The following is a 27,206-nucleotide window of genomic DNA, read 5'->3' as shown; positions in this document are numbered from 1 at the left end:
GTTTGTGATACTTTTTTAGGGGGAGGGGAGGGGGGGGGTGCTTGCTGGATTTCTGATTTTACAGTAGCTTTTTTCCCCCCAACTTTTTAGTAAGTTTAAATTGTTCATTTTCTTATTACCTGATAATGGCTAGTGAATTAGAAGAATTTCTTTGATTAACACAGCTCCCTACAAAATGCTGTTATGATGTACACAAAAAATGTTTGATGGGGTCTATAAGTAAAGATGTTACAAACTTTCTCTGGATTGCTCTGTAAGGGCCTGTTTCCACTACATGCAGATTGGATGCAGAATGGACGCAGAGAAACTGACTCCAATGAATGCCTATAGGCCTGTTTCCACTAAACGCGATTTTTCTGATGCAGATTTTACCATAGGCATTCATTGGAGTCAGTTTTTCTGCATCCATTCTGCATCCAATCTGCATGTAGTGGAAAAAGGCCCAGAACAGCCATGCGCTGGTCTTAGTCACCTATGATGTGAAGATGGATATGAAGAATGCTACAGTCTATTACAGTGTGGATTAAACCAATTTAAATCTAATTAGTGGGCCTTAAAGGCCGTAAGAACTTCAGAGGAATTGAGGACATCTACAAAGCTTCATATGGTCTTGAGAATTCCATTGCTTTTAAGTACTAATTTGTGCAGTAACAATAAAATCATGATGACTAATAGTTATTGCTTTGTAAGCAGTTTCTGTAAACAGTCTTGTACTGATTATTTTCTAGCTTAGACTCCTAGTCAAAGATAAAATTAAATACACAGTTGGCTAGGCATGTTTAACACTTTTGATTCAAGATTCTTTTAGCTGATGTTCAGCCTCAAGTGACAGAGTGCATACTGCTGAAAATACATGCAGGTGATTCCTCACTAGTGATCAGTCAAAAAGAAATCTGGTTTATTGTAGGTGTTGTGCAGAGAGTTGTAGCTGGCTACAGTACAGGTTTAGTTGCATGCTGCTGGTATGATCTAGCAGTTAGTTATCTGCACTGAAAAACAAAACAATGGAAGGGAGAGGGAGCAGAAATGCCAATTTTGTAGCGTCCTGATTTAAACTAGCCATGTTTTTTTCATTAGCACGTATTTAAGGTGGAAATATAGTAAAAATGAACTCTTTGCTCCAAAGGTCAGTCACACCTTGAAGTGTGCCGTAGCTGACAAAAAATATAGTCACCCGTGGCTTCCTTCAGCAGCATAAGCTCGTCTGAGTCACTCCCTGTCCTCCTGCGGTCTGCCGTTCAGGCACGATCAGCCCTGGTAACTGCTAGCTCCCACCCATGCGCAGATGACCACGACGTGTGCGACTGAGCCAGTTACCAGGGCTGAACGGCAGATCGCAGGAAGATGGCAAGGGGCTCATAGGAGCTTATGCTGCTGAAGGAAGCAACCAGTGAGTATCAAATCTTCATTATTTTGACAGCTCTGGTACACTTTAAGAACCGCTACGAACATTGGCTTGTTAAATATTGCAAAAGTTTAAAGAGTAACTGTCAGGCTGCAGAAGCTAATTTAAACCTCTATTCTCCTGTGTTAAACAGTTTAGAAGGAAGCCAAAAAGCCATTAGTGAAGATAAAAATCTCAGTTACCTTTGATGTGTGCTTATCAGCAAGGCTGTTATAGACCCATAAGGACGCAAGCCACATACTAAACTGCAAAGCATTCTGGGGCCCTCCCCTCGGCTGCTAATGAGACGTTACAGCAGCTTGTAATCAGTCCAGCGCGTAGCACTGATAAATCTCCGGGCAGAGTACACTGCAGGAGTCAGCTATTGTTCCTAGCCACATGGCTCATTAATATTCACTGCACACTGTGTTGTTCAAGTACGAGCTTCTCTGTGATCAGGAAGCAGGCAGGACATGACGACACATTTAATAGAAAAACATGGAGCCTGCCATGAGCTGTCAGGAGCATCTATCTCTGCATATACTATATACAAAATCTGTGAAATCCAAACGTGGACAGTGAAATGCATATGTAATGTAAGTACAGCCAATCTTTAGCTACTGATATATGTGTTTATTTTCTCTGAGACCTTATACCTAACAGCTCCTCTTTAACCACTTGATGACTCAGGATTTTTCGCCTTGTGGACCAGAGCAATTTTCACCTGTCAGTGCTCCTCCCTTTCTTTCGGCAATAACTTAATTACTACTAATCACAGTGTAATGATCTATATCTTGTTTTTCTCGCCACCAATTAGGCTTTCTTTGGGAGGTACAGTATGCTAAGAATTATTTTATCCTAAATGCATTTTAACATGAATAATAAGAAAAAATATTATTAGTTATTAATTATTTCTCAGTTTTTGGACATGATAGTGTTAAAATAAAGCCTTCTACTGTGAATAAAAACCACACATTTTATTTGCCCGTTTGTCCTGGTTATTGCAACGTCTAAAAAAAAAAAATGCCAAATGTAGCAATTTGTAGAGCCGACTCATTACTCCTTCTGAACTTCCAGTCCGCCTCTCATCCAATCGCGGCAGGCCGGATGTGTTTTAAAGGGGAGGGTGCGCAGGCCTGTTAGCACTGTTGCTCAGAGGGAGTTTGATCCTGCTCTGGATATGACAGTTGGGCGACATGTCAGACGCTGAGAGGCTTGAGAGCAACCAGGCCGCCCAGAAGGTGAGATAATTGTTTCTCTTTCTGGGGTGAATGTGCTATAGCTGTACAGAGTTACATGCCTTGTTGTTTTGTTTGCAGGCCAAAACTGAGGCTGCTGCTAAAACTGCTGAAGCTGCTGCTGCAGAAAAGCATAGCCCCCCCCCTCCTAATTATAAAAGATGCCCTTTGTGCAATTTTAAGCTGATGTTGCCCTATGCAAAGACTCTGTCAGTTGTGCATAAAAAGGGCTATGGGGAGGAGCTGGGTCACTCTGTTCAGGATACATTGAAATCCTTTAGAGAGGAGATTAATGCTGGGCATACATGGATGTAATTATGCGACGGATCGAGCCTCTGGCTCGATGCCGGCGCATCCTCGCTCGTCCGCGCGAATCGATTCCCGCTCATCCCTGCCGGTGCTCCTTATCAGCCGCTCGATTCCCCGCTATTGTCCGCCGGCGGGGATCGAACGGGGAATCTATCCGGCCAGATATTATCAATCGAGCCATCAGCAGCTCGATTGATAAGGAAAAGAAACTGTGTTTGAAGCATAATGCTTCATTGGAATTCGTTAATGAATGCTAATCCATCTACTTCTCAGGTTACTGTATCTGGAGTATCTGTGACTGAAGTTATTAGTCAGGCTGAGTTTGCAGCTAGTTCTGAGGATTCAGACACTAGAGAAATAGAATCCGGATCTGTTTCAAAGTTTAAATTCCGTTTTGAGGATATGGAGGCGTTGATTGCTGCCATTAATGACTCTTTTGGAGTTGAGTAAGGATGTGGTAGCTAATTTGTCTATTCATAATCAATTATACAAAGCTGAAGGATCCACTTGAAAAAAGGTGGATGCTTATTTGAAAAGGTCTTGGGACGCTAGTGCGGCTATGTTTAGGCCGGCTTTTGCCTCTACATGTGTGGCCACAACTTTGGAGCTGTGGATTAATCAGCTCAAAGCTAACATACTGGCTGGTGCACCTGTTGAGCAATTGTTGAATTCTGTTGGTATTCTCATTAAAGCTGCTGCATATTTAGCAGATGCTTCTGCTGAAGCAATTAGGTTTACAGCCAGGTCCACTGCTCTGTTTCTCGTAGAGCTTTGTGGCTTAAAACATGGGATGGTAACCTCATCCAAAAATAGGCTGTGTGCTGTACAAATTGTTGTTTGGACCAGAGCTGGATTCAGGTTTGGAAAGAACATCGAATTAAAAAGTTTTTCCTAGGGGAAAAACGGTTGCAACTAAATTTTTTATTTTTTTTTTTTTTTATTTTTATTTTTTTGTAAGCCAAGGGGTGATCAAAAAGATGCCTCTAAAGATCAGAGAAAAGGCAGGAGATGGACTTTTGATGAGGAAAGGGGGCTTTAAATCTAAAGCTCCGGAGACCCGGTGAAAATCCCAATGACTCGTGTCAGACGGTGGGGGGAAGGCTAAGATACTTCTCTCTCAGGTGGGCAAAAGTGGCAAAGACAATAAAGTTTGGTTGCCAAATAGTTTGCACTCCCTCCTCCGTCAAGATTTGTGGTCTCAAAGGCCCCAGGAGATCCCACTCTGGTTCCAGAGATTTTGAGTATATTGCAAAACATGCTAAAACAGAATTTAATTCATCCCGTTCCAGTAAAATAACAAAAGCATGGTTTCTATTCGACTATTTTTGTAGTAAAAAAGCCGTCGGGCAAGTTTCGCCTGATTCTGAACTTAAGTCTGAATCCATTTATGAAAAAGGAAAAGTTTTGGATGGAATCCATCTTTTCAGTAAGGGAGCTACTGTTTCCAGGGGCTTTTATGGCATCTTTGGATCTAAGAGATGCATATTGGCATGTGCCAATTCACCAAAAATCACAAATATTTGCAGTAAGGGTAAATGGGATGGTAGAACACTACCAGTTTGTTTGCCTCCTGTTTGGGATCACTTCTGCCCCAAGAGTGTTCACAAAGATTCTGGGAGAAGCATTGATTCTGTTAAGAGAGCAGTCGATTTTAATCATTCCGTATTTAGACGACTTGCTTATTTTCGGAAGTTCAGCAGATCCGCTGAAAAACCATTTAAATCTGGTATCGGAACATCTCCAATCCCTAGGTTGGATCATCAACCTGGAGAAGTCCTTTCTGATTCCAAGTCAGAAAACTCCCTTTCTCGGCATGTTAGTGGATTCAGTAAAGCAGAAGATTTTCCTTCCTCCAGAAAAAAATTCTAAAGATAAGTTTGGCAGTACAATAATTACAGAGGGAAGACAAAGTTTCCCTAAGGATGATTTAGTCTGTGCTGGGATTAATGTCACCCACAATGGCGGAAGTGCCCTGGGCGCTGGCGCACATCAGGAAGTTGCAGACATTCCTTCTAGAAAATTGGGATGGTTACCACAAACATTAAGTTTCAAAATCACAATTCCTCAAACTGTTGTGTTGTCTCTGCAGTGGTGGTTGGAGGAATCCAACCTTGTGAAGGACAGACTTTGGTAGGAGCCTGTAGACAAGGTAATTACTACGGATGCAAGCGCTTGGGGCTGGGAAGCTCATATGGCTCACAGAGCCTTTCAAGGGAAATGGACAAAACTGGAGTCTTTCAGGCGCAATCAATACTGTTGCAGTCCAATGTTCTGATCCAGTCGTACAACGTTACGGCAGTAGCGTTTATCAACAAACAGGGAGGCACGAGATCCCTGTTACAGGAAGAAGTGGAGGAGATCTTGTCTTGGGCAGAAAAGAATGTGTTATCCTTGAGAGCTGTTCATCTCAAGGTAACACTCAATATAGAGGCAGACAAACTGAGCAGAAGCAGGATTCTGTCATCTGAATGGTCTCTAAACAGGGAGGTGTTCTCAGACATCACTTAACGATGGGGAACACAGTCAATCGATCTGTTCGCAACAGAAGACAATGCCCAGATTCAGAGTTTCTTCTCCCTCAATCCAAGAGAACAAAGCCTAGGGGTGAATGCATTCATTCAGGAGTGGAACTTTCCACTTCTGTATGCATTTCCTCCTCTCAATTTGATTCCGGCAGTTATCAGCAAATAGAGAGGTTGTCAAAATCGAATGATTTTGATTGCACCTTGGTGGCCGAGAAGGAACTGGTTTTCAGCTTTCAGGAGGTTAGTATCAGAAGACCGTTGGAGACTTCCTCGCAGGCCAGACCACTGTTGCAAGGGAATCTGTGGCATCCACATCCAGACAGATTGAATCTGTCAGTCTGGATCCTGAATTGAGTTTACTCAAAAAGTTGGGAGTATCTGACAAGGAGGCCTCTACATTGATTGGTAGCCATAAAGAAGTTACTGGGAGGATCTATTTGAAATACTGGAAGACTTTCCATCTTTGGTTATCTGGTTCTAAGTTTGATAGCTTGTCAGTCCCAGCAGTCCTGGATTTTCTTCAGGACGGTTGGGATAATAATTATTTCTGTAAGTACGCTTAAAGAGACTCTGAAGCGAGAATAAATCTCGCTTCAGAGCTCATAGTTAGCAGGGGCATGTGTGCCCCTGCTAAAACGCCGCTATCCCGCGGCTAAATGGTGGTCCCTTCACCCCCAAACCCCCCCTGCAAAATCAACGACCAAATTGGTCGTAAATTTTGCTCTTCCTGGAGGCAGGGCTAATGGCTGCAGCCCTGCCTCTCAGCGCGTCACTCAGACGCGCATCGCCGCCTCTCCCCCACCCCTCTCAGTGAAGGAAGACTGAGAGGGGCGGGGGAGAGGCGGAGGTACGCGTCTGATAGACGCGCGGGAGGCAGGGCTGCGGCGGTTAGCCCTGCCCCAATGCGGAAGCGCTCCCCCGCTGTACGGAGGGGATTTGGGGGATCAGGGACCCCCGTTAAGCTGCGGGATAGCGGCGTTTTAGCAGGGGCACACATGCCCCTGCTATCTATGAGGTCTGAAGCGAGATTTATTCTCGCTTCAGACTCTCTTTAAGTTGCAGATTGCTGCCTTATCTGTTTTTCAGGTATCCTCTTATTTTCCTCTCCTTTGATAGTGAGATTTCTGAAGGCTCTTTCTAGAAAACTGCCAGTTTACAAACCATACGTTTCTCCTTGGTATTTATCGGTGGTGTTAAAGGGACTGTCCAAAGGTCCTTTTGAGCCGCTAAAGGACAGTTCTTTTAAATTTCTTACGCTAAACGCTAAAGACGGTATTTTTTAGTAGCCATCACTACAGCCAGAAGGGTCAGTGAGCTACAGGGCTTGTCTATGAAAAGTCTTTACTTTCAGGATTTTCAGTATAGGTTAGTGTTACAGACAGATCCAAACTTTTGTCCGAAAGTTATGTCTAGGTTTCACAGGTCGCAGGATATTATTTTGTACAGTGTACATCCTGCAACATGTATGCATGCCTTGATCAGCGGATTGAGGGTGTTTACTGTTGCCCTGGGTGTGTGCGTGTTGCTCAGTTAGAGGCGGAAGTCGCAGAGCTAAATAAGCATCTCGCAACACTGAGAAGCATACACAACATGGAGAAGAGCTTGGATCTCACGATCCAGACACTGGATGGAACCGTTGAAGATGAGGAGGGTGGAGTACAGCCGGACCAAGAAGCAGAGGCAGCCGCTAGTTGGGTCACAGTTAGAAGGGGTAGGGGAAAAAGTGGCAGGGAGGCTAGTCCCGAGTTGTCCCTCACTAATAAGTATGCTTGTTTGCGTAATATTGGGGAGGATGATTCAGGAGTAGCACTGCTGCAGCAGGATGTGCTCCTTAGCAACCAAGGGGCAGACTGCTGTAACGAGAAAGGGAATAGGAGTGCAGCTAAGGCTAGACAGGTACTGGTGGTAGGGGATTCAATTATTAGGCGCACAGATAGGGTAATCTGTCGAAGAAACCGCGAATGCCGTACAGTCTGTTGCCTCCCGGGTGCTCGGGTTCGGCATGTAGCGGAAAGAATTGACAGATTACTGGGTGGGGCTGGGGAAGACCCGGCTGTCATGGTACACATTGGCACCAATGACAAAGTTAGTGGGAGATGGAAGGTCCTCAAAAATGATTTTCAGGTACTTGGAGATAAACTTAAAGCAAGGACCTCCAAGGTGGTGTTTTCTGAAATACTGCCAGTGCCACGTGCTACATCTGAGAGACAGAGGGAGCTTAGGGAGTTAAATAAGTGGCTGAGAAATTGGTGTAGGAAGGAAGGGTTTGGGTTCCTGGAGAACTGGGCAGACTTTGCAGTCGGCTACAGGTTCTACAGCAGGCATGGGCTGCACCTTAATGGGGAGGGTGCAGCTGCATTGGGGGAGAAGATGGCTAAACGGTTGGAGGAGATTTTAAACTAGGATCTGGGGGGAGGCGGGAGGATAAAGTCTCAATACATAGACAAGATGAGGTAAAAAGACAGTGGGAACCTATCATTATGGAGGGTGGAGAGGGGGGTGGGGACAGTGTAAAGATTAAGGAGGTTGGTAAAAATTCAAGTAGCCAATTTCATGTAAACAAAATTGGTAAATGTGGTGGTAAAAATACAAAGTGCATGGTAACCAATGCTCGGAGCCTTGCAAATAAAATAGACGAACTAGAGTTCATTCTGAATGACAAAGGCTATGACATTGTGGGAATAACCGAGACATGGATGGATGAAAGCCATGACTGGATAGCTAATTTAAAAGGATACAGTGTGTTTAGGAGGGATAGAACAGGGAAAAAAGGTGGAGGGGTTTGTCTCTTTGTTAAGAATTCTCTTACAGCTGTCCTCAACGATGAGATGGAGGAAGATTGCGAAGATGTGGAGTCCGTTTGGGTAAATATTCATGGTGGAAATAAAAGTTGCCAATTGCTTATTGGGGTATGCTACAGGCCACCTCTTATTAATGAAGCTGCAGAACTGCGATTACTACAGCAGATTGAAAAAGCTGCAGGTAAAAATGAGGTCATAATTATGGGCGACTTCAACTTTCCAGACATTGACTGGAGTATTGAGGCTACCCATTCTGGTAAAAGCAGCAGATTTCTGGCAGCACTACAGGACAATTACTTGACTCAAATGGTAACTGAACCAACTAGGGGGAATGCGTTACTGGATCTGATCATTTCTAATAGACCAGATAATGTATCAAATGTGCAGGTTCAAGAACATTTGGGAAATAGTGAACACAACATGATAACATTTGAGCTGGTGACTGATAGGCCACGGGGCAGCGGGACCACTAAAACTATGAACTTTAGAAAAGCAAAGTTCACTCAGATTAGGCAGGCACTAAGTTTGGTGAACTGGGATAATGTACTACAAGGGGAAGACACTGAAGGGAAATGGCAAGCTTTTAAACTTATACTCAATCAATACTGTAGTATGTATATCCCATATGGAAACAAAATGTCTAGGAATAAAAAAAGGCCTCTATGGATGAATAGAAAGGTTAAAGATAAAATGAAGAGGAAAAAGAATGCCTATAAGGTCTTAAAACAGGAGGGGACAGAGGCTGCACTAAGCAATTATAAGGAGTGCAATAAAAATTGTAAAAAATAAATTAGGCAGGCAAAGATTGAAGCTGAAAAACAAATCGCTAAGGATATCAAATCTAACCCAAAAAAGTTTTACAAGTACATTAACTCTAAAAAAAGAAAGGTTGACTGTATAGGACTCCTAAAGGATGAGGATGGGAACTCAATGGTGGATGACCAAGGTAAGGCAGAGTTAATAAATGCTTTCTTTGCTTCTGTCTTCACAAAGGAAACAGCACTGTTGCAAACTACAGAGGCGGAAGAGTCTCAATCTTCTAACTGTAATATTAAATACTTAACGCAGGAAGAAGTGAAGGCAAGACTAAATAAATTAAAAATAGACAAGGCACCTGGCCCGGATGGCATGCATCCTCGGGTCCTAAGGGAATTAAGTTCAGTTATAGATAAACCCCTTTATCTTATCTTTTGTGACTCTCTTGCAACTGGCAGAGTCCCAGTGGATTGGCGTACAGCCCACGTTTTCCCATTATTTAAGAAGGGCAAAAAATCTGATCCAGGAAATTATAGACCTGTAAGTTTAACATCAGTTGTATGCAAACTATTTGAGGGATTACTAAGAGATACTATACATGACTTCATAGTAGAAAATAATCTTATTTCTCAGCATCAACATGGGTTTACTAAAGACAGGTCCTGTTTGACTAACATGCTCAGCTTTTATGAGGTAGTGAATGCTAATATGGATATTGGGAATGCTGTAGATGTGATATACTTGGACTTTGCAAAGGCCTTCGACACTGTTCCCCACAAAAGTCTGGTGCAAAAGTTGAGGATGCAAGGACTGGGGAAGAGTCTGTGTTCATGGATAGGGAACTGGCTAATGGACAGAAAACAGAGTTGTGGTCAATGGATCATACTCAAAATGGGAGACTGTTAGCAGTGGGGTCCCACAGGGGTCTGTTCTGGGTCCAGTGCTCTTCAATTTGTTTATTAATGACCTAGTAGATGCAGTAGTGAGCAATGTTGCTATTTTTGCAGATGATACAAAATTGTGCAGAATCATTAACTCTCAGGAAGATAGTGTCATATTGCAACAGGATCTGGATAGGATGGCTATATGGGCACATACATGGCAGATGAAATTCAATGTTGACAAATGTAAGGTCATGCATTTTGGACGTACTAATGGTCTAGCACCATACAAAATAAATGGGATACAGTTGGGGACATCAAACTTGGAGAAGGACTTAGGAGTACTCATTGACAACAAGTTAAATAATCGTACTCAATGCCAAGCAGCTGCAGCTAAAGCTAACAAAATTTTGGGATGCATTAAAAGGGAAATAAAAACTCGAGATGCTAGCATAATATTGCCCCTGTTTAACTCTCTAGTAAGGCCACATCTGGAATATGGAATTCAGTTCTGGGCACCACATTACAAAAAAGATATTGCAGTTTTAGAGCAGGTGCAGAGACGAGCAACAAAATTGATGCGTGGGATGGAAGGTCTCACTTATCGAGAAAGGTTAGATAAACTGGGTTTATTTAGTCTAGAGAAAAGACGCCTTAGAGGGGATCTAATTAACATGTATAAATACATCAGAGGGCAATATAATACCTTGGCGGATGAGCTTTTTGTCCCTAGGCCTTCTCAAAGGACTAGAGGACATGATCTGCGCATGGAGGAAAAATGTTTTAGCCATTTATTTAGGAAAGGGTTCTTTACAGTAAGAGTGATTAAGATGTGGAATGCATTGCCACAGGAAGTCGTTATGGCAAACTCTATACCTGCATTTAAAGGGGGCTTAGATGCTTTCCTTGCGTTGAAAGACATCCATGGCTACAATTACTAGGTAATGCCTAATGATGTTGATCCAGGGATTTTATCTGATTGCCATCTGGAGTCGGGAAGGAATTTTTCCCTTTAGGGGCTAATTGGACCATGCCTTGTAAGGGTTTTTTCGCCTTCCTCTGGATCAACAGGGATATGTGAGGGAGCAGGCTGGTGTTGTACTTTATACTGGTTGAACTCGATGGATGTATGTCTTTTTTCAACCAAAATAACTATGTAACTATGTAACCTTCTGTGTGAATCCACAGTGTGAAAAAGAGAGGATTTTTCACTCAGATGTTAGAAGATGTGTTCTGGAATACTTGAGCAGAACTGCAGATGTCAGGAAGACATATTCCTTATTTGTTTTATTTTCAGGGACAATTGTAGGACAGAGAGCTTCTAAATCTACTATAGCTAATTGGATTAAGTCAGCCATTATAGAAGCTTACAGAGTTATGGGAAGTGAGGCTCCTGCCTCATTTAAAGCTCATTCTACTAGAGCTATGGCAGCTTCTTGGGCTAATAATGCAGGGGCTTCGCCCTGAGCAAATATGTAAAGCAGCAACGTGGTCAAGCTTTTCTACATTCATCCGTCATTACCGAATTTATGCGATGTCTGCACACGACCAGGCGTTTGGTAGAAAGGTTCTCCAAGCAGTGGTCCCACCCTGAGGTTGTATTACTTGTTAGTCGTCTCACCTTTGCCCTGAAAGATTGCACGGAGCTGCCAGCGGGACTTGGAGAGGAGCCGTGAGGATGCCAGGGGGGGCTGGATGAAGCCCCAGATACGTGCAAATTCTGTTTTGTTTTGTTTTTTTAGCTTGGGGTCCCTTTAAAATGAAGGGAGTCAGATATTACAAAACCAATATTATCATACATCTACAAAAAATGCGTTATCTGATGCCAAAATTACTACTTTAACTACTACTACAAAATCTACTTCGGCGCCTGCAGGTCAATACTTTATAGTGGTGCCAATGGCGGCTCCCATTTTGTTCACTAGCGGCTGACACCCAAATAGTCTGCTTCCACAGTTACTTGTGCTGCAAGAAAGCAGCCACAGCATTTTAAGGCTAATTGGCCCAGGCCTTCTAAAGTTTTATGCCTTCCCCTGGATCAACTGGGATATGTGCAGGTTTAGGATGGTGTTTTATTTTATTCTTCTGGTTGGACTTGATGAATGAATGTCTTTTTTTTCAACCAAACTAACAATGGGGTATATCTGACTGTGTACACAGGAATTTTTATAATATCTCTGCTGTAAGAATAAAGCCGGATGAGTAGTTGTGTCTCTCTAGTAGGGATGGTCAGTGAGATGCATATAATTCTGTTCTGATGCAGCTTCCTGCACATTTACTATGTAAATTTATGCAGCTTGAAAATGGCGCAATCCTATTCCACCTTTGCATGATATGTTTGGTCCTTTTTCAAGCTGCATTCATTTTTCATTCTCTGGCTTTAACTAGTCACTACTGCAACATCCAGCTGAGCTATTATGCAAACTGACATTCATAAATAATTTTATTATTTTAGTAAATTAGAAAATGGTAATTTTATAGGAACTTGGAATTGCATTTGAGTGTTAACACATGTAACGATTGTCCACTCCCATACCAGTTCTGCATGATTTTCAAATTCCTTTTGCTCATTAAAGGAACTCCGAGCAGTGAATAAAAACCATTGCCATTTCTGCGCAGGGACCGGGAGAGGAGCCAGAAGGACGCCAAGGGACCTCCCGACCTACGGTGGGCTGGAGAAAGCCCCAGTGAAGTTCAGATTTTGTTTTTATTCACTGCTCGGAGTCCCTTTAAAGCGGGATTGTCACCATAAAAATCAAATTTCAACAGCAACTGGTCTGAGTGTATTAAGTGATAAAGATGCTAAACCTGCATTCAAAACTTTTTAAAAACTTTTTCTACCGTTATGGTTTGCAGTTACCACATACCTTAAGAGCACTGGCCCTTTAATAGCCATTGCCGAACCTCTAGGTGCATGCGCAACTCCCGCCGCGTGACATCACCAATGCGACCATACGTCGTGCTGATCCCATACTATGTCTGCCCTTAGTGCGACTTAACGGTCGCACTGCCATGCCCTTAACTAACGTCATGGATGCGACGGTAAGATCGCACCATGCTTAATCACGCCCACCTGATGACACAACCCGCGGATTACGTCCTTCCGGCGGGAAGCAATCAGCCCGGCCCACCTGCTGATTGGCTGCGGGGACAGCTTGAGGATTATTTAAACTGGTTCCGGGACACCGCGGCACAGAGGCGCCAGGTGTTACCCGGACCTTATACTGGTAATTAATGGCAATTTGTTCCCTTGCTGCACATTCTGATCCCTCTTTTTCCCTTACCTTGATCCCCGTAGGACCTCACTCCCCACCCACATTGCTTCCCATATATACAACATTACCCCACTAGACAGATATATATATATATATATATATATATATAATCTACCCTTATCTAACTATCCATCTTGCACACCACCCGACCCCCCCCCCCCCCCCCCCCCTCAATCACCTTACTCAAACATACGAGTGCTTTCTTAGCTCAGTATGTATTCATCCAGCATTCTGCCCCCCTAGGAACATATTACCGTAATACACATACATATGAGTGCCTTTTTAGCTCAGCATGTATTTATCTAGCTTTCTGACACAACATGTATTACACCACCTACCCACTGCATACTCCATCCCTGTACTCTGATTTCCCATTTACTCCTACACATAACCTTTGTCATCCATATAGAACATTACCAGATAATATGTATTCAGTGTGTTGTATTTGGTTCTGATATACACCAATTTCTACCTCTGTCTTCAGTTGTGTACTCCGATATTTTATTTCCTGAGGAAGCAGTTTTATGCCTGTGAAACGCGTTGCAGCCCCTTTGGAGTGTACCAATAAAATCTTTTTGCTTGAATAGACAGTTTCCAGTGTCTGCTTATAGGAGGTAAGCCCACCACTACCTCCGAAGCAATTTTAAACTTTTTTTATCATTGTGATTTACCCTATTGGCGACTCTATATTCTCTATATTGCATTATTATCCACCCTTGGTGGAGGGGACCCCCCCCCCTTTTTTCCTATCTACAGAGAGCGACTTCTTAATCCTGAGTGGGGACAGGACAATCTCCTCACCTGCCTATACAGTGGTTGCCTGGATTTAACCCTAGTTTGTGAGTATATCAATTGTACTGTCCATTTATCCAACTACTACAGTACCTACTATACTATATTGGGCTCTCGGTCTTTCCTTTTTTTTTCTGTTGCCAAACCGTTGCATGCTGGGGGCTCTTTTTATCTAAAATATATTCCTCCTCTTTCCTTTATTTCTCTGCCTAGCTGAAACATGATCCTCTGCTCACTTGTGTTTACACGCAAGGATGAGGTGACTCAGCGATTGGAGGAGAAAAGAAAAAAAGTTAAGGGAAGAAATGACATCAGTATTTAGCCTCAAACTGTGGACAAAAGACATGGTTCCCACTAGGAACAGAATTCTCTTCATTTACTATATAAAATTCACTAAATTATCAAAACATGGACAGTACTATATATGTTATGTAAGTAGATCAATTATTTATCTACTTATATATGTGTTTTTTTCCCTGGCATAGTATGGCTAATCCTCCTGCTTTAATGCCTTGTACACGCCATGCAATTTCCCATCAGATTGACTTGTTGAATCGATAATTTCCAACCTGTTGATCTGATGGGAAATTTCATGGTGTGTACCAGGCGTGTAAGGGGTTGATTCACAAAGCCTACTAATTTTTCACCTTAAAGAGGAGCTGTTAGGTATAAGGTCTCAGAGAAAATAAACACATATATCAGTAGCTAAAGATTGGCTGTACTTACATTACATATGCATTTCACTGTCCACGTTTGGATTTCACAGAATTTGTATATAGTATATGCAGAGATAGATGCTCCTGACAGCTCATGGCAGGCTCCATGTTTTTCTGTCAAATGTGTCGTCATGTCCTGCCTGCTTCCTGATCACAGAAAAGCTGGTACTAAATAACACAGTGTGCAGTGAATATTAATGAGCCATGTGGCTAGGAACAATAGCTGACTCCTGCAGTGTACTCTGCCCGAGATTTATCAGTGCTACGCGCTGGACTGATTACAAGCTGCTGTAACGTCTCATTAGCAGCCGAGGGGAGGGCCCCAGAATGCTTTGCAGTATAGTATGCGGCTTGCGTCCTGCTTGGGTCTAACAGTTTGCTGATAAGCACACATCAAAGGTAACTGAGATTTTTATCTTCACTAATGGCTTTTGGGCTTCCTTCTAAACTGTTTAACACAGGAGAATAGAGGTTTAAATTAGCTTCTGCAGCCTGACAGTTACTCTTTAACTAGAAAGAGAGAATGCATAGGTTTAAGAGTATGAGAGAAATGATAAATTAAGTCCGTTAAAGGACTTCCGAGGCCAAAATCTGCCCCCAAAACGTAAAAAAGTTAACTACCTGCATGACTTTGTAAGGCACGGAGGACGCCGTCTGCGCCCTCCGTGCCGTTCCGCCTGGTCCCCTCTGCTCAATAGCCCCCCGAAAGGCTGCAACCCCATGGTCTGGGTCGGTATCTGCAGCCTGCATAAAGATGGCCGCCGGAGCTGGCCACGGCTGCGCAGTCCGCATAGCCGCTACTGAGGCTGCGCAGCTCTTGGGCCAACCCTCTGATGCACGCTGCCTGTTACGTGGATCGGGGGGTTGGCCCTAGAGCTGCGCAGCCGCAGTAGCGGCTTTGCGGACTGCGCAGCCGTGGCCAGCTCCGGCGGCCATCTTTATGCAGGCTGCAGATACCGACCCGGACCGTGGGGTCGCAGCCTTTCGGGGGGCTATTGAGCAGAGGGGACCAGGCGGGAGGGCGCGGATGGCATCCTCCGTGCCTTACAAAGTCATGCAGGTAGTTAACTTTTTTACGTTTTGGGGGCAGATTTTGGCCTCGGAAGTCCTTTAAGGAGAGATCAATTCTAAGTCATGTAAGGAGAGTGGAATTGTGAGATAATTCAACAGATAAGCTTTATGAATCGGCCACTAAATCAATTTTAAATTTGATTTGTTAAATTTGGAGTTGGTGACTACAAATTAAGTCATACAGTGGTACTAATCTCTCTGTATATATCCACTCCCTGCATAGCTTCTAATCCTCAGTCTATCACCTGTAAACTTTGTTCAAATCATGCATGAAGAATGTGTTATAAAGTAAGAATACCCTCCTTATGTGGAGTACCTGCACATCCCACTTTTTCAGATATAGAAAAGGCAGAGGCCTCTTTCTGCAAGAGTGCAGGGCTACATGCCAGACCACGGCTGATATGAGGTTCTGTTGTATCTGAAACAATGTACTGGCAAATTTGCCTTGGCTATTACAGGTCAGTATGGGAGTCCCAACTTCCTGGCCAGGAGTTTTGTTTTGTTCACAAAATATAGCTTTACATTTCCTAAAGCTTTTGCAGTAATGCTTTTTATATTCATTTCAATCAACAAGATTGTAATTTGTAAATTAGAGTTGGAGTCAAGGAGTTTGAGACAGTGGCATCTTCTACTGAGTTGGATGAATTTTGTACAGACTACTCAGCTCTGCTCAGAAGCTTATCTGTAACATGACTTGCCACACAACTTCCACATTTGCATTTTGACCACTTGCTGCAGTTGAGTTGGAGTACACATAACTGGAATTTTTTCGTTTCTCCCTAGTATTCAGTGTCGCTCTAAGCCGTGTTAAAGGAGGCATCAGACAAACCATCTACCCCCCCCCCCATGTACTTAATCGGGGTTCCTTCAGCCCCTTGCAGCTGACATGTCCAACGCCGCAGCTCCGCGTTCAGCCTCTGGGTCCCCGCCGGTGCAGAAGGTGCCCCGGGTAAGTAGAGCGGGGGGAGAGGGTTTTGCCTGATGACTCCTTTAAGCTAACCATACACTCATAGATTGCCACCGGAGTGGCATGTGAGTATCACACGGAGGGGGCTGAGTTGGGGGATTAATGCTCTTCTTGGCCAGGCACTTTTCCAAATCCATCTGCTAGGGTTATCGCTGGTTGGGACATCAGTACACAAACTGGATTGATCTAGTGTGCATACACAGCTTAAAGTAGACCTGAACTCTTGCACAGTACAGAAGGAAAACCTAGAGAAATGCACCCTGTATGTATTTAGAGAGTTTAGCCTGTCTAATTTACTCTTATCTGTGACTAAGCACACGTAATTTGTTCCCTCAGCTGCCTGTCACAGCAAAGAGTTAAATGGTAAACACAAGATGTTAACAATATATCTACTTCCACAAAAGCAGGATTTGTATCGGCTGTAACAAAAATGTTTTTTTCTTCAAAGGTCATTATACTGTTGCATATCTTTTAGAGCAGAAAGGATGTTCTGAGGCCATTTGTGATTTTAAAAACTCTTGCTAATGTAATACTATTTGTGTGATCTGTGTGAAGGATGTTTGTTTGTTTTTTGGTTTGTTTTTTGAATCCCCCATGTCATTGCATTAACAAGAGCTTCATGTCCTTAATTGCTACGTCTAAAGCTAAGCATCCTTCTATATGCATCCTGCGTTGTTAAGTCACTGTTGGACTAGTTAACTCTCAAATAAGGAGTGTCTCTATTTTGTGTATTTATTTTATTTTAAACCATTCAAATTGCCTGTTTGTCCTGCTGATCTGCCTCAGAATTTTTGCCATAGACATAGTTCACCATCATGGTTTAGGGGAAGGATACAGAAAGCTGTCTGTTTCCACAGCTAGGAACATATTGAGGAAAAGAAGACCACAGGCTCAGTTCAAGTTAAGGCTCGAGTTGGCAGACCAAGAAAAATCTTGGATGGACAGAAGCGACGAATGGTGAGAACAGTCAGTCAACCCACAGACCAGCACCAAAGACCTACAACATAGTTGTTTAGATGGAGTCACTGTGCATCGTTCAACCATTCGCCACACTTTTACACAAGGAGATGCTGTATGTGAGAGTGATGCAGAGGAAGCCTTTTCTCCGCCCACAGCACAAACAGAGCCGCTTGATGTATGCTAAAGCACATTTGGATAAGCCAGCTTCATTTTGTAATAAGGTGCTGTGGAATGATGAAACTAAAATTGAGTTATTTGGGCATAACAAGGGGTGTTATGCATAGAGGAAAAACACAGCAATCCAAGTAAAACACCTGTTACCTACAGTAAAATATGGTGGTGGTTCCATCATGCTGTTGGGCTGTGTAGCCAGTGCAGGGAGTGGGAATCTTGTCAAAGTTGAGGGATGCATGGATTGCACTCAGTATCAGTAGATTCTGGAGACCAATGTCCAGGAATCAGTGACTAAGCTGAAGGTCTGCCGGGGCTGGGATTTCAACAAGACCCTAAACACTGCTCAAAATCCACTAAGGCATTCATGCAGAGGAACAAGTACAACGTTCTGGAATGGCCATCCCAGTCCCCAGACCTGAATATAATTGAAAATCTGTAGTGTGCGTTAGAGAGCTGTCCATGCTCGGAAGCCATCAAACCTGAATGAGCTAGAGATGTTTTGTAAAGAAGAATGGTCCAAAATACCTTCAACCAGAATCTAGACTCTCTCATTGGAACCTACAGGAAGCGTTTAGAGGCTGTAATTTCTGCAAAAGGAGGCTCTACTAAATATTGATTTCATTTTTTGTGTGGAGCCCAAATTTATGCTCCTGCCTAATTTTGTTTAACCACTTGAGGACCACAGTCTTTTCGCCCCTTAAGGACCAGAGCCTTTTTCTCCATTCAGACCACTGCAGCTTTCACGGTTTGTTCGATCATACAACCTACCACCTAAATGAATTTTACCTCCTTTTCTTGTCACTAATACAGCTTTCTTTTGGTGCTATTTGATTGCTGCTGCGAGTTTTAGTTTTTATTATATTCATCAAAAAAGACATGAATTTTGTCAAAAAAATGTTTTTGTTTTACTTTGTGCTGACAGTCACATTTTTCAAATAAAGTAAAAATTTCTGTATACATTTTTGTCCAAATTTATTGTGCTACATGTCTTTGATAAAAAAAATATCCATTCAGTGTATATTTATTGGTTTGGGTAAAAGCTATAGCGTTTACAAACTATGGTGCCAAAAGTGAATTTTCCCATTTTGAAGCATCTCTGACTTTTCTGACCACCTGTCATGTTTCAGGAGTTGCTAAAATTCCAGGATAGTATAAATACCCCCCAAATGACCCCATTTTGAAAAGACATCCCAAAGTATTCACTGAGGCATGGTGAGTTCATAGAAGATTTTATTTTTTGTCACAAGTTAGCGGAAAATGACACTTTGTGACAGAAAAAAAAAAAAGTTTCCATTTCTTTTAATTTGCGACCCAAAAAAAATTAAATCTGCCACGGACTCACTATGCTCCTCTCTGAATAACTTGAAGTGTCTACTTTACAAAATGGGGTCATTTGTGGGGTGTGTTTATTGTCCTGGCATTTTGGGGGGTGCCTAATTGTAAGCACCCCTGTAAAGCCTAAAGGTGCTCATTGGACTTTGGGCCCCTTAGCGCAGTTATGCTGCAAAAAAGTGCCACACATGTGGTATTGCCATACTCAGGAGAAGTAGTATAACATACCCATGCTGGGTGGGAGAAATATCTCTGTAAATGACAATTTTTTGATTTTTTTTTTTACACACAATTGTCCATTTACAGAGATATTTCTCCCACTCAGCATGGGTATGTGTAAAAATACACCCCAAAACACATTATACTACTTCTGAGTACGGTGATACCACATGTGTGGCACTTTTTTGCACCCTAACTGTGCTAAGGGGCCCAAAGTCCAATGAGTACCTTTAGGATTTCACAGGTCATTTTGCGACATTTGGTTTCAAGACTACTCGTCACGGTTTAGGGCCCCTAAAATGCCAGGGCAGTATAGGAACCCCACAAGTGACCCCATTTTAGAAAGAAGACACCCCAAGGTATTCCATTAGGTGTATGGTGAGTTCATAGAAGATTTTATTTTTTGTCACAAGTTAGTGAAAAATGACACTTTGTGAAAAAACAATAAAAATCAATTTCCGCTAACTTTTGACAAAAAATAAAATCTTCTATGAACTCGTCATACACCTAACAGAATACCTTGGGGTGTATTTTTTCTAAAAAGGGGTCACTTGTGGGGTTCCTATACTGCCCTGGCATTTTACAGGCCCAAAACCGTGAGTAGTCTGGAAACCAAATGTCTCAAAATGACTGTTCAGGGGTATAAGCATCCGCAAATTTTGATGACAGGTGGTCTATGAGGGGGCGAATTTTGTGGAACCGGTCATAAGCAGGGTGGCCTTTTAGATGACAGGTTGTATTGGGCCTGATCTGATGGAAAGGAGTGCTAGGGGGGTGACAGGAGGTGATTGATGGGTGTCTCAGGGGGTGTTTAGAGGGGAAAATAGATGCAATCAATGCACTGGGGAGGTGATTGGAAGGGGGTCTGAGGGGGATCTGAGGGTTTGGCCGAGTGATCAGGAGCCCACACGGGTCAAATTAGGGCCTGATCTGATGGGTAGGTGTGCTAGGTGGTGACAGGAGGTGATTGATGGGTGTCTCAAGGTGTGATTAGAGGGGGGAATAGATGCAAGCAATGCACTGGCGAGGTGATCAGGGCTGGGGTCTGAGGGCGTTCTGAGGATGTGGGCGGGTGATTGGGTGCCCTAGGGGCAGATAGGGGTCTAATCTGATGGGTAGTGGTGACAGGGGGTGATTGATGGGTAATTAGTGGGTGTTTAGAGGAGAGAACAGATGTAAACAATGCACTTGGGAGGTGATCTGACGGCGGGTCTGCAGGCGATCTGATGGTGTGAGTGGGTGATCAGATTGCCTGCAAGGGGCAGGTTTAGGGGCTGATTGATGGGTGGCAGTGACAGGGGGTGATTGATGGGTGGCAGTGACAGGGGGTGATTGATGGGTGGCAGTGACAGAGGGTGATTGACAGGTGATCAGTGGGTTATTACAGGGAAGAACAGATGAAAATAATGCACTGGCGAATTGATAAGGAGGGGTCTGAGGACAATCTGAGCGTGTGGGCGGGTGATTGGGTGCCCTAGGGGCAGATAGGGGTCTAATCTGATAGGTAGCAGTGACAGGTGGTGACAGGGGGTGATTGAGGGGTAATTAGTGGGTGTTTAGAGGAGAGAACAGATGTAAACAATGCACTTGGGAGGTGATCTGACGTCGGGTGTGCAGGCGATCTGATGGTGTGAGTGGGTGATCAGATTGCCTGCAAGGGGCAGGTTAGGGGCTGATTGATGGGTGGCAGTGACAGGGGGTGATTGACAGGTGATCAGGGGGGATAGATGCATACAGTACACGGGGGGGGGGGGGGGGGTCTGGGGAGAATCTGAGGAGTGATCAGGACTCCCCAGGGGGCACTGGGACCACCAGGGCAGGAGGCAGCCTGTATAATACTTTGTATATAATACAAAGCGTATTATACGCTTCCTATGCGGCGATCGTCGGGTTAACAACCCGCCGGCGCTTCCGATTGGCCGGCGGGTTGACGACACGGGTGGGCGGAGCCTATTGCCGGAGGATGCGCGCGCATTACAGCGCGCGATCCCCGGGCAGCAGCCACTTGAGGACTCGCCGCCTATGGGCGTATTACGGTCGTTAAGGCCCAGCCTTTGCCGCCGCCCATCAGCTGTAGGCGGTCCTCAAGTGGTTAAACAATTATTGCATACTTACTGTAAATCCAATAAACGTCATTTCACTTCAAAAATATCACATGTGTCTCCTGTATGATATATTTAACTCCAGCAGTAGTGGTCAGCACCTCCAAGATAGTATTTGCTCTTTTGCTTAAAACATAGCTCTTTATTTAAAGATTTTAAAAGATTCCATAAAAATGGTGAAAAGTAGTGGGGCCATTAACCAGCTGGTTAATGGCCCCACTACTTTTCACCATTTTTATGGAATCTTTTAAAATCTTTAAATAAAGAGCTATGTTTTAAGCAAAAGAGCAAATACTATCTTGGAGGTGCTGACCACTACTGCTGGGATCTGGATTGCTGTCCAAGAGGTACTGACGGACGGAAGGTCAGAGCACTCCTACTTTTCTTTCTTCCACAATTCACTGGAAGCCGTGGGTGCTGATCACACTACGTTAAAGTGATATATTTAACTGACATTTTTATCATAACAACCGATTTATACAGGAAAATCATGACTATTAACAAGGTTGCCCAAACGTTCGCATCCCACTGTACCTTTTGCTTCAGGTTACCTTGAAGCACATTTTCATGTCAGTTAATTGGGCAGTGCAGGTATGCAGCATGGCAGGGTGCTGTGCTCTCAGTTTGGGCCTAATGCCTGCTACACACCATGCAATTTCCTGTCAGATCAACTGATCAAGTTAATATTTTTTAACAGATCCAAACATGTTTCCAATTGATTTTCTTATCAATTTTGTACATAAAGAATTGGAAAACCAATATAAAAAAAGTTCAGAAATTAGATCGGACGTGTCTGAAATGATTGGTTCGGTAAGTTGATCTGGAGGCAAGGTGGCATGGTGTGTACCAGGAATAAGGGTACATGCACACCTACTTTTGATTGGCCAGCTTTACTACTTCCATGTAATATGAGGGCCAACAGATTTTGACTACTATGAACTGATTTTATAGGTAAGCTCTACCTACCTGGAAGTGGTAATATTGGCCAATCAAAACTGGATATTTGTACACCCCATAAGTCTCAAGTACATCTGCGCTTTAAATACATTTTAATGGAATTGTCAGTGGTAAGTTGCTGCATGTTTCTTTCACCTCCGTGACCTAGCCCTTTTAGGCCTAGTGCACACCAGAGCGGTTCTGCTGCGGTTTGCGATCCGCTTGCGGGTGCGGATCCGCTAGGGTAATGTATTTCAATGGGCTGGTGCACACCAGAGCGGGAGGCGTTTTGCAGAAACGCATACTCCCGGGCTGCTGCAGATTTTGGATTGCGGATGCATTTCTGCCTCAATGTTAAGTATAGGAAAAACGCAAACCGCTCTGAAAAACGGCACTTCAGAGCGGTTTGCCAGGCGGTTTTTGTTACAGTAGCTGTTCAGTAACAGCTTTACTGTAACAATACATGAAATCTACTTCACCAAAAACGCTTCACAAAACCGCAAAACGCTAGCTGAAACGCTACAGAAAAAGAAGAAAAAGCGTTTCAAAATCTGCTAGCATTTTGCGGATCTGCTAGCGGTTTTTGGTGTGCACCAGGCCTCAGTGTCTACTGCAGGGGTTCCCAAACGTTTTGCGTTGAGGGCCGGGTCAACATACTTCAGACTGCTGGGGGGCCGGAGTATACATAAAATGATGCAGAAGTCTTTGCGGGCCAGACAGTGAAGCATACCCAGGTGACAACCTGCCATCCAATTGGACAGCTGTGTCATCTGATGTTGAATTTGATTGGAAACCAGCAAAATTACTGCTTTCTGGCTTCCATGTGGATGGGTGGTGCCAGCACCGCTATTCTACATGTGGACAACCAATATTTAAAGATGTAACTGACCGCATCTATAATTAATACATTTTGTGTGTGCGGGGGCCGGTAAAAAAACCTCAGGGGCCACATTCGGCCCGCGGGCCTTAGTTTGAGGACCACTGGTCTACTGCATTGCATTGTCCTGACGGTCTGACTGATGAGCCTTACTAACAGGGAAGTGAAGTGTGAACAGAATTGTTTAAATCTGACAGAATCAGAGAAGTTAAGTGGCGGTATATAAAATACATTTATTCAGATTCATTGAATAGGTTAAAGCCCCACTAAAACCATAACTGAAATTGAATTCTGTAGGCACACATTTAGGCCTCGATTCATAAAAGTGCTGTCGGGAAGGTAACGTCGAGCGGGGAAACACCGCTGTCGGTATTTCCGCCTTCAGGGTGGTAATTCATAAAAATTTTGCTACTTGTGACAGGCGTGCGGAGATATTCCGCTGTAGGCAGGCGTTAGGCTGTCGGGAGACATGCGGAAACAGGAGAAGCAGGCGGAGTCCCTCCGTGCGGTGTTCTCTCTGCAGCTGCTTGGGAGGTCTGTCCCATTCACTGCACTGTATTCCGCATGCTTCTCGCCACATCAGAGGTAGCGGTAATACCCGTCCGCATACCGCTACCTCTAATCTTTATGAATTGACATTTGTTACTTTTGCTATGATAATCACCGCGCAAGGCGGTGATTGATCACTCTGCTCGCGAATGTCGGCTTTTCATGCGGAAAAAGCCTTTATGAATACATATTTTGCTGTGTGGTCGGTAAAGTGAGCGGTTTTCTGCATTTCCGAATGCGGGAATGCTTTATGAATCGAGGCCTTAGTCTGCATTATAGAGGTGTTTCAGACACTGCCTGTTAAATGTAAAACTCTCCTGTACTACTCTGGCTCCTGGTCAGAAAGCTGCATCTTGAAAACCCACTTATATGCACTGTGAATCTATAGCAAGCTATGACCGCTTAGTATTTGACACAAGTTCTCTTGTGCACAATTTAAATATGGATGCACATTAAACTGGGCAGCAAAGGAAACGTGCAGATTTCTGCCATTTTCAGTGTGTCAGTCACCGCTCTTTGCCACTATGTTTTCTTGTCTTACTCATGTTGTCAGATATGGGACTCTGGTGAATCTTATTATACAAACATACTGGGGCATATACATTGACCATGACAGGCAAGGATGCCAATAGCAGCTGCCATCTTAACCACTTAAGGACCACGGGATTTTCTGCTGATCGGTGCTGCGTGGACTCTCCAGCCCGCAGCACCGATCAGGAAATAGCCAGGGCGATCAGACTTCCCCCCCCTTTTTTCCCCACTAGGGGGATGTCCTGCTGGGGGGGTCTGATCGCCGCCGGCTACCCACACTTTCCGGGGGGGGGGCTCTTCAAAGTCCCCCTCCGCAGTGCTTTCCGCCCTCCCCGGCTTTCCCTCCCTCTCCCTTACCCTGTGAGCAGCGCAGGACGGATATCCGTCCTGCGCCTGATAGGATAGGCTTCTGCCTATCAGATGCCGGCGATCCCCGGCCAATCAGAGGCCGGGGATCGCCGATCTACGTTACGGCGCTGCTGTGCAGCAGCGCCGTGTAATGTAAACAGCGGGGATTTCTTCCCCGCATGTTTACATTATGCGTGCGAGCCGCGATCGGCGGCTCGCACACTGTTCACAGAGACAGTCTTAGTGAACTAGCATGAAAAGGCCGCTCGATCGAGCGGCCGTTTCCATGCAATGCCACTAACGACCCGCCGACGCCTATGGGCGTTAGGCGGTCGAAATGTAGCTTTAACCACTTTACATCCTGCCTACAGTATATTCACGTCATTGCAAGTGGCTCCTGAAAGCCACCCGACGTGAATATAAGTTGTTTTCATTTAATCAGCACAGCGGGCGTACTAGCACGTACCTGGGCTCATTAACCCCCCTCCCCCTAACTACACTATTCTGAGATCACATCCAGGGGGTCCGATTCCCCCACCCCCTGCCCGATCCTCTGTAATAACACCCTCCCCCTCCATGCTGCGATCGGGCAGCCTGGAGGATTACAAAGTAACAATCATTACCTGACCTTGTTCCTCCGGTGATCGGGATACTCTCCTTGCAGTCCCATTGTCAACTTCACTATGCTGAATGAATTGTGTCCCGGCTTGATGACTTCATCAAGCCGGGACCTGATCCGTTCAGCATAGTGAGGCTGACAGCGGTATTGCAGGGAGGAGATCACGATCGCCGATGGAACAAAGTCAGGTGAGAGTTTACCTGTAAGGTTCCCTGCGCTCTACTCTGCTGGGGGGTGTGACACACCTGGCATTTGGGGGTGAGACGAGTGTCTTAAAGGGTCCAACACCAGGCTATCTATGGGAGGCATTTGCATTACGGGGCAATTGCATTACGGGGTACACAAATGGTTATCAAGGGGGGAGGGATAAGGGGGCACACACTTGGCTATCCATGGGGGGGAGGAGGGTAATAAAAACCAAAACAAAAAACGAACAGACAAATCTGTCTAACTAGGGTGGGCAGGGGGTGGAGGGGATAAACAGGCAGGTCTGGCTAACTGGGGGGGGGGGATTAGAGGCACGTCTGAGGAAGGGGTACAGAAGCAAATCTAGCCAACTATGGGGGAGGGGGGATATAAAGGGGCACATCTGGCTAACTATGGTGGGCAGGGGATGGAGGGGATAAACAGGCAGGTCTGGCTAACTGGGGGGGGGGGAGGGATTAGAGGCACGTCTGGGGAAGGGGTACAGAAGCAAATCTAGCCAACTATGGGGGAGGGGGGATATAAAGGGTCACATCTGGCTAACTAGGGGGTGGGGGGAGGATTAAAAAGTGCCACATGAATTAAAGGAAATACCGACACAAAATGGAAAAAAATGCACCTTTTATTTACAAATAATATATTGTCGCTATACATTGTACTAGGATCATACTTTAAACACTGTAATAGCCAGGACAAATGGGCAAATCAAGTGTGGGTTTAATCTACAGTAGCACTTATTATTTTCAAAATATATTGGCTGAAAGCTGGGAAATAATTTTTTTCCCCCTTATTACCTTTAAAATCCATACAAAATAAAATAATTCTTAGCAAAAAGTACCACCCAAAAAAAGCCTGATTGGTGGTGAAAAACACAAGGTATAGATCATTTATGTGTGATAAGTAGCAATAAAGTTATTGGCTAATGAACGAGAGGAGTGGGAAATGTTGAAAATCGTTCTGGTTTTTAAGGGGGAAAACCCTAGGGTAGGGAAGTGGTTAAAGGACAACTCTGGTAAGAAGAATATGGAGGCTGCCATATTTATTTCATTTTAAACAATACCAGTTGCCTGGCAGGCCCTGCTGATCTATTTGGCTCCAGTAGTGTCTGATTAACACCAGAAACAAGCATGCGGCTAATCTTGTCAGATCTGACCATATCAGAAACACCTGATCTGCGTATACTTAAAGAGACTCTGTAACATTAAAAAGATCCCCTGGGGGGTACTCACCTCGGGTGGGGGAAGCCTCCGGATCCTAATGAGGCTTCCCACGCCGTCCTCTGTCCCACAGGGATCTCGCTGCAGCCCTCCGAACAGCCGGCGACTGTGCCGACTGTCAGTTCAATATTTACCTTTGCTGGCTCCAGCGCTGGCGCTGTGGCGACTTTCGGCACGGAAATAGACGGAAATACCCGATCTCCGTCGGGTCCGCTCTACTGCGCAGGCGCCGGAAACTTGCGCCTGCGCAGTAGAGCAGACCCGACGGCGATCGGGTATTTCCGCCTACTTCGGCGCCGACAGCCGTCAGAGCGCCTGCGCAGGAGCCAGGAAGGTAAATATTACGTCACCGCTGCACGGAGGGCTGCAGCGAGACCCCTGACGGATGGAGGACGGCGTGGGAAGCCTCATTAGGATCCGGAG

General features: G+C 44.5%; 1 protein-coding gene across 3 annotated transcripts in view; it reads left to right on the top strand.

The window, feature by feature from the left end:
* The window catches only part of GRB10 (growth factor receptor bound protein 10), a 307,083-nt gene that overhangs the window by 178,739 nt on the left and 101,138 nt on the right, over positions 1-27,206 (top strand). The gene's annotated exons all lie outside the window — the stretch shown is intronic.

The sequence above is a fragment of the Hyperolius riggenbachi genome, chromosome 5, assembly GCF_040937935.1.
Source record: "Hyperolius riggenbachi isolate aHypRig1 chromosome 5, aHypRig1.pri, whole genome shotgun sequence".
NCBI classification, from domain to species: domain Eukaryota; kingdom Metazoa; phylum Chordata; class Amphibia; order Anura; family Hyperoliidae; genus Hyperolius; species Hyperolius riggenbachi.
Note: the sequence above shows the minus strand (reverse complement) of the source record. Positions and strands in the feature narration are given on the sequence as shown.